Below are 7,057 nucleotides of genomic sequence, written 5' to 3' on the forward strand. Positions count from 1 at the left end.
AATTTAATTTCCTTACCGATCAAAACGCCTTTCACAACTGATGCAACTTGATATCTGAATCACCATCAGAAATAGCTATGGCGGTTAAATAAGTCCAATGGATACAATAGACACAAAATTAGATGGTATACAAACTTAGTGGCTCATGCTAAAAACAAAGGTGTAAAACCGGGCCAAAAAGAGGCATTTTCCATACGTTGCAGAGCAGGATGTATCACCAGGGTAACATATGCACCAGTTTTATATTAAGAGAAATCAGTGATATATGCACCTGGTTTACACCAGGACATGTGGCTTGACAGTGTTAATAGTCAATCCAGCATTTCATATGTAAGAAGCATATTAGGTACATCATAAAATGTCATATACATAAGACTATCTGTATGTGTATGGACAATGTTATAAAGGGTTGGGTATGGGATGTCTGTGCTCAGGATCCCGGCGAACAGAGGGCCTGATTCAGACCCGCTCGCGAGCACTGAGCGCTCGCAAGCAGGTTGATGTTGGCCAAGTGTGCATACGCACGAGGGAGTCGGCTCCATCGTGTGCATGCGCGAGACCCACGTCGCTATGGGTCTCGCTACAAAGGGGGCGTGCGGTCGATGTTGAGTGACAGCACGCCCCCTTTGGTGGGCGTGCTGGGGGCGTTGCTGCCCAGACGGAGGCGTTCCCACCGTCTGGGACCGGCCCCACTGACATCACAAATTATGTCAGCGGGAGTGGTTTTGGCTGTGATAGAGCCGAAAGCACTCCAGGGCTTGCGGCAACGAGACCCTACCACAAGGGTCTCGTCGCAAGCCCGATGGTCATGATGGTCTTGACCATCGTGACCATCTTTTTGGTCGCTCACTATAGCTGTGGATGGCCACCCACAGCTATGCGAGCGGCCAGGAGGCCGCTCTAAAAAAAGAGAGGGAGGGCACTGATTCAGAGCAAGTGCTCTGGAAGAGCGTCCAGATCTGAATCAGGCACAGAATCCAGACGCCGGCATCACAACAGGGTGAGGATACTGATTGGTCAGTATCATTTGCCTCCCCCTCTCCCTAACCTAACTTTCCCCACTAGTGCCTAAACCTAACCTCCCCCTTCCCGCACCATAGACCTAACCCTCCCCTCTTAGTGCCTAACCCTAACTCTCCTTCTAGTGCCTAACCCTTCCCCTAACCGCAGTACTTACCGTCAGGATGCTGGCGCTCGGGATGCCGGCACTGGGATTCTAAGCGCCGGCATCCCGACTGTCCGGATATTGACCGAATCCCATTATAAACAATCATTTACAATGTCAGATAGAATTAAATGTAGTCATTGTATTTGTCTTTAAAAAATCGAATGGGAATTTACTTTGCTGCCACAGACCACTTACAAAAAATAATTGTGAATGGATCGCAACAACCACACTAATAACAGTGGGCCTGATTCAGAGATATCAAATATTATGTAAATCTCTGATCATTGCAAATCTGTGAAGGAGCCGCATTGTGCATGTGCAGATCTGTTTCTGTGATGTTGCTAGGAATGCCCTAAAAGTCACAGAATGACTGACATGCTGCAGGAGTTTGGGGGCAGCATGTCAATCATTCGACGAGGAGCATTCCAGGAAATGGGTCCGGGGTTGCCCCATTTTTTGGGCATGCCAAAGCCAGAGGCTGCGTCCTCGGACACAGGTTCACTGGTCCCATCACTGTGATTTGACCTGACATTATGAGTAACCTGAGGGTTACCCAGCTCTTCAATGTTCACGCAGTTGAGCCAGTGCTGCATCTTTGGACACAGTGGTGGATCACAAATGCCTGCAATTTTTGCATAATTTTGCAGAGCCACTGTCTTTATCGTTCTCCTCTGCAGGGCTGGATTATAGGTGGGGCAGACCGGGCGGTCGCCCAGGGGCCCCCACACCTTGGGGGCCCCCACACTGCCGCAAAGATTGGCCTGAACCTGGCCGCTCTGTCCTATTCCGAGCTGCCTCCCAACAGCAATACTCACACAACACACTGCCACACTCACTGATGGACTGGTGGACCCAACAGATTATGGAAGCCCTGTCCCCTCACTTTCATAATACCACAATTTGCGGGTGTACAGGTAGGGGGCAGGGCCTAATGCTGTGAAGTGCCTGCCCCCATTAGAAAGCTAATGCTGCTGCAGCTGCTGATACAGGTACTATGTGCATGCTCTACGTCCCTTCCTCCCTCTCTCTCTCCCCCTGCCCCTTCCTCTCCCTCCCCTTCTCTCTCTCTCTCCCCCTCTGTCCCCCTCCTCCCTCTCTCTCCCTCTACACCAGTGGTCGGGGAACAGGGGTAAATTACCCCAAATGTGGTAAAAATGAAATTCCTGGGGGTAATGGATGGACAGCCGGGCATGCATATTAATCATTGCATGCCCGGCTGTCCGTCCATTACCCCCAGGAATGGAGGTCACTGGCGCCGGGTGTGGCGCCAGTGTCCTCCAACCCGGCGCCGCAGGGAGGCTCTAAGATGGACGCCCGCTGGTAATAACATCTTACATGTTATTACCAGCGGGCGACAGGCACCTTCCATGCAGCGCTGCGTTAGCCGGAGGCTGGAGTTCTCTTCTGTACTCGAGCTTCCGGCTCTCCCCATGCACACTATGGGAGAGACATCATGACATCTCTCCCATAGTTCCGAGGAGCAGCCGGTCAGACAGGATGATGGCAGATGCAGGAGCGGGGATTAAGGTAAGTGTTTTTTTTTCTTTGTACAAGTCGCACTACAGGGGCACTATATGGGGGCACTACTAAAGGGGCATTATATGGGGCACTGCTAAAGGGGCATTATATTGGGGCACTGCTACAGGGGCATTATATGGGGGCTCTACTACAGGGGCCCTATATGAGGGCACTACTACAGGGGCCTTATATGAGGGCACTACATGAGGGCACTACTACAGGGGCCCTATATTGGGGCACTACTACAGGGGCCCTATATTGGGGCACTACTACAGGGGCCCTATATGGGGGCACTACTACAGGGGCCTTATATGGAGGTACTACTACAGGGGCCTTATATGAGGGCACTACTACAGGGGCCTTATATGGGGGCACTACTACAGGGGCATAACTATGGGGGCACTACTACAGGGGCATAACTACGGGTGCACTTCTACAGGGGCATAACTACGGGTTCATTTCTACAGGGGCATTATATGGGGGCATAACTACAGGGGCACTACTACAGGGGCATAACTTTGGGGGCACTACTACAGGGGCATTATATGGGGGCACTACTACAGGGGCCTTATAGCCTTATATGGGGGCACTACTACAGGGGCATAACTATGGGGGCACTACTACAGGGGCATAACTACGGATGCACTTCTACAGGGGCATAACTATGGGTTCACTTCTACAGGGGCATTATATGGGGGCTTAACTACAGGGGCACTACTACAGGGGCATAACTTTGGGGGCACTACTACAGGGGCATCATATATACTATATGATTTTCTTCCCTTCAAATCAAGTGGGTAATTTCGGTGTATCTAATTATATTTTGGGGTAAAAGGTAAAAAAGTTCCCTGACACCTGCTCTACACCCTTACTCCTTCTCTGTCTCACTCCCTCATCCTCTCTCCGTCCCTGTCCCTTCCTCCCTCTTTCTATCTCCCCTTCTCTCTCCCCTTCCTCCCTTTCTCTCCCTCTATCTCATTCCATGTCCCTCCCTCTCTCTGTCACTCCCTCCCTCTTCTTCCCTCTCTCTGTCACTCCCTCCCTCTTCTTCCCTCTCTCTCCCCCTCCCTCCCCCTTCTTCCCACTCTCAACCCCTCTCCTTCCCTCTCTCTCACTGTCCGATGATGAACTCTAGGCAAGGGATACTTAAGTATCCAACTCGCAGGGGGGGAACGTGACACCGGAGCAATTCATCATTGCTCCGGTGAGGGGACAGCTGCTCTGAAAAGCAGTTGTCCCCGTGGTTAGTATCGCAGCTACTTCTGTAGCTGTGTTACTTACCTGCTCCCCGTCATCCCAGCTACGCATGCGTGACCTCAGGTCATGCATGCGCAAAGCTGCCGGGGAGGTAGTGAGGAGGGGGTGGAGGGATCTGCTCGGATCCCTCTTCTCATCCCCAGAACTCCTTCCCATAGGAAGGAGCGTGGCTACGAAAGCAAGCACCGTCTGAAGATGGTGCTTGTTCTTGGCAGCAAACTCCAAAAACGTTCGGGTCCGCTGGGTGCTGTGGGGGTGAATGGAGAGCTGATGTGTAGTGGGGGAAGGGGGTACAATGGGTGATGCGCACTGTGGAGGGGTGGGAATGGATATAGAGGTGCTGTCTACTGGGGGAAGGGGATCTGCTGAGGCACTGCATTCCGGGTAGACCCGGATGCTGGGTCAGACAGCTGGGAGCATAGCGCTCATCAGTACAAGATAACAACTGCAGCAGGACAGAGAAATCATGTCCACTATGCTGCCGGGAGTCAGTTCCCAGCAGTGTGGTGGACATGATGTAGTATGCTGCCACCTTGTCGGTCAGTGGAGAGTCCAGAGACAAGGTAGGGGGCATAGTGGTTGCTGCCTGAGGCCGTGGAAATTTTATTGATGAGGTCCCCACAACTTAGTTACCCCGGGGCCCCCACAAGCCTTAATCCGGACCTGCACCTCTGAATCAGCCCCAGTGTTAGTATCAGAGAGACAATTGACTCAAGACGCATTCAGCTGATTACAAGCAAAGCTGCTCATTATCATTACCAGTAAGTAGACTATTTTGCACCAGGGGACAAGCATCCGCAAGTGATATATCCTGCTGTCTGCATATGTCAGTGACTGTGTGTTTTTCTGCCATTGCACTGATTTTGATGGCCATGTTCATGTGCAATGTTCAATGGTATGCCCCATTGGTGACCATTGGTGCATCTTAATACGCAAAGTGGTGGATTAGCGCTGCAGCCAGTGGGTGTCTCTGTACTATTCTTACAGGCTGCGGCATCAGCATGAAAACGCAGTCACGCTGTGGAAAAAGATGCAGTAGCAGCTGCATTAGCGTCCACTTCTGAATCAGGCCCTGTGTATCTAAAGACACAACTCCTCTCTGTTCACCAGAAACCCTTTGAACTGCCAGGGAATGGGTATTAGGGACTCATGTCCAGAGGCATCTTTATCCTGACAGCCTTTGACATCTGCTCATCCACACAAAAAACTATTTGAGCCCAGAGATGCCAAGATACAAATACATGATGAACTTTCCAAGTTCCCTGCAGTTAATATGATCTTACTATCAGCAGAGGGAAGATGAGCCATTTGATATATCTCCCAACATCCTAATTTTGTCAGGATAGTCATAATGTGAGAGACTGTCCCACAGTCCTGTGATGGGGATGTGGTATTCGCCTGCATCAGGCCCTGGAGGTAGGTGCTTCCAGTGCGGGTGTCAATAAAATGACTTTTTTGAGCAAAAATGCCACCCAAGGGTGTGGTCAAGCCCACTATAATGCTGTCATGCCTCGAACACGCCACAGCTCTGCCCTCTATCCTCAAATGTTGAGAGGTAATCATGAGATTCATTCTAGTAGACAGTGTATTGTATCTAAGCAAGAATTTACAAAAATAGTACCATATAGATAACATTAAGGATCTAAGCTTTTAAAATAAATATCAAAATTTTTGCCTGCAGAGTTGATTTTTAGGGGGATATTTATTAAACATAATTTGTAATAAAGTATCACTTGGATGTATTACCGTTACCGGTAATACACAGTAGTTATCAGAGATATCTGCTACATATCCCCTGCTTCCTATTGCAATAGTAGCCCCAATACTAGGGGGTAAATTTACTAAAGTGAGAGTATTTAGAAGTGGAGATGTTGCCATAGCAACCAATCAGATTCTAGCTATTATCTTCTCGAAGGGGCTAGTTAAATGTTAAGTCGAATCTGATTGGTTGCTATGGGCAGCATCTCCACTTCTAAAAACTCTCACTTTAGTAAATATACTCCTAGGTTTCTGTGGGGATTACTATACTGTGATATTTACCAATCCGGAGCCTGGACCAGTAAAAATGGCATTATCCATTGTAGACTATAGGCTGCATATCACATAATTTAACAGGAGAGGTATCCCCCCTCCCCCCGGTAATAGCCACTCACATATGCGCTGTCTGATGGCCACAAATACGCAGTAAGCCCCCCCCCCCGTGACCCCACAGTACAAAATAAAGTTATCACTGATGCGATCACTTTACACATCACATTTTAATATATCCGTGTGGTATAAAACTTCTTATCTCATAGTGCCAATAAGAAATTCTACTTATCAGGTCTTAAACCCTATAATTAATAAATGAGCCCCTTAAAGTAAAGAGGGCTCACATGTGGGGGATTTAAACAATGCTAACTGCGGTAGACAACTCTTAAATTTATCCTTATATTTATCCTTATATTTACAGGACAGTCAGATTACATTTAAAGCACAATAATAATTTGCTCAAACTTTCCCTGCATTGTTCTGTGTGGTCAAATGCATCCTGACAAGCACTTACTAAGCAAATACTAATTGAGCATTCTCCTAGTGCTCCATTTATTTTTAAACTACGTTTAACACTTCTGAGCCTTGAAGGCAAAGTTGAAATTGACACAAAGAGAATGCTTGTCAGAAAGTGTGTCTTGCATTATTTGACTATTAGCATCCTAGCACCTTTGCTGATCAAGTGTTAAACACTTTAAAATAACATCTGTGCGTGTGAAGCCTGATGGTCCTTTCAAATCCACAATTCATATTCAATTAGTTTCGCACCCGCAAAAAACTTTCGCCTGCCTGACTTTTGGCCAACATCGCGTCTTTTGGACACGGAAACTTATAGTGTGTGTCCCTGCTATTCGCCGTATTCAATTCTGAAACAGGCGAAAACGGCAAGTGGCGAATAAAGAACAGGTTTAAAGTACTGTCAGAATTGGGGAAAGCAGCCTGAACACCCCAAAAATATGCAGTAACATTGGGGATCAATGTAGATGTGTACTAATAGCCCTAATAAAACTGTTTGGGGTACTTAAGTTGTTTCAATTGCTTCTTATTAGCGTCTTTGCACAAGTGGTGAAGAATGGCATTAAG

Source organism: Taudactylus pleione, unplaced genomic scaffold, assembly GCF_031769625.1.
Source record: "Taudactylus pleione unplaced genomic scaffold, aTauple2 ptg000391l, whole genome shotgun sequence".
NCBI classification, from domain to species: Eukaryota; Metazoa; Chordata; class Amphibia; order Anura; family Myobatrachidae; genus Taudactylus; species Taudactylus pleione.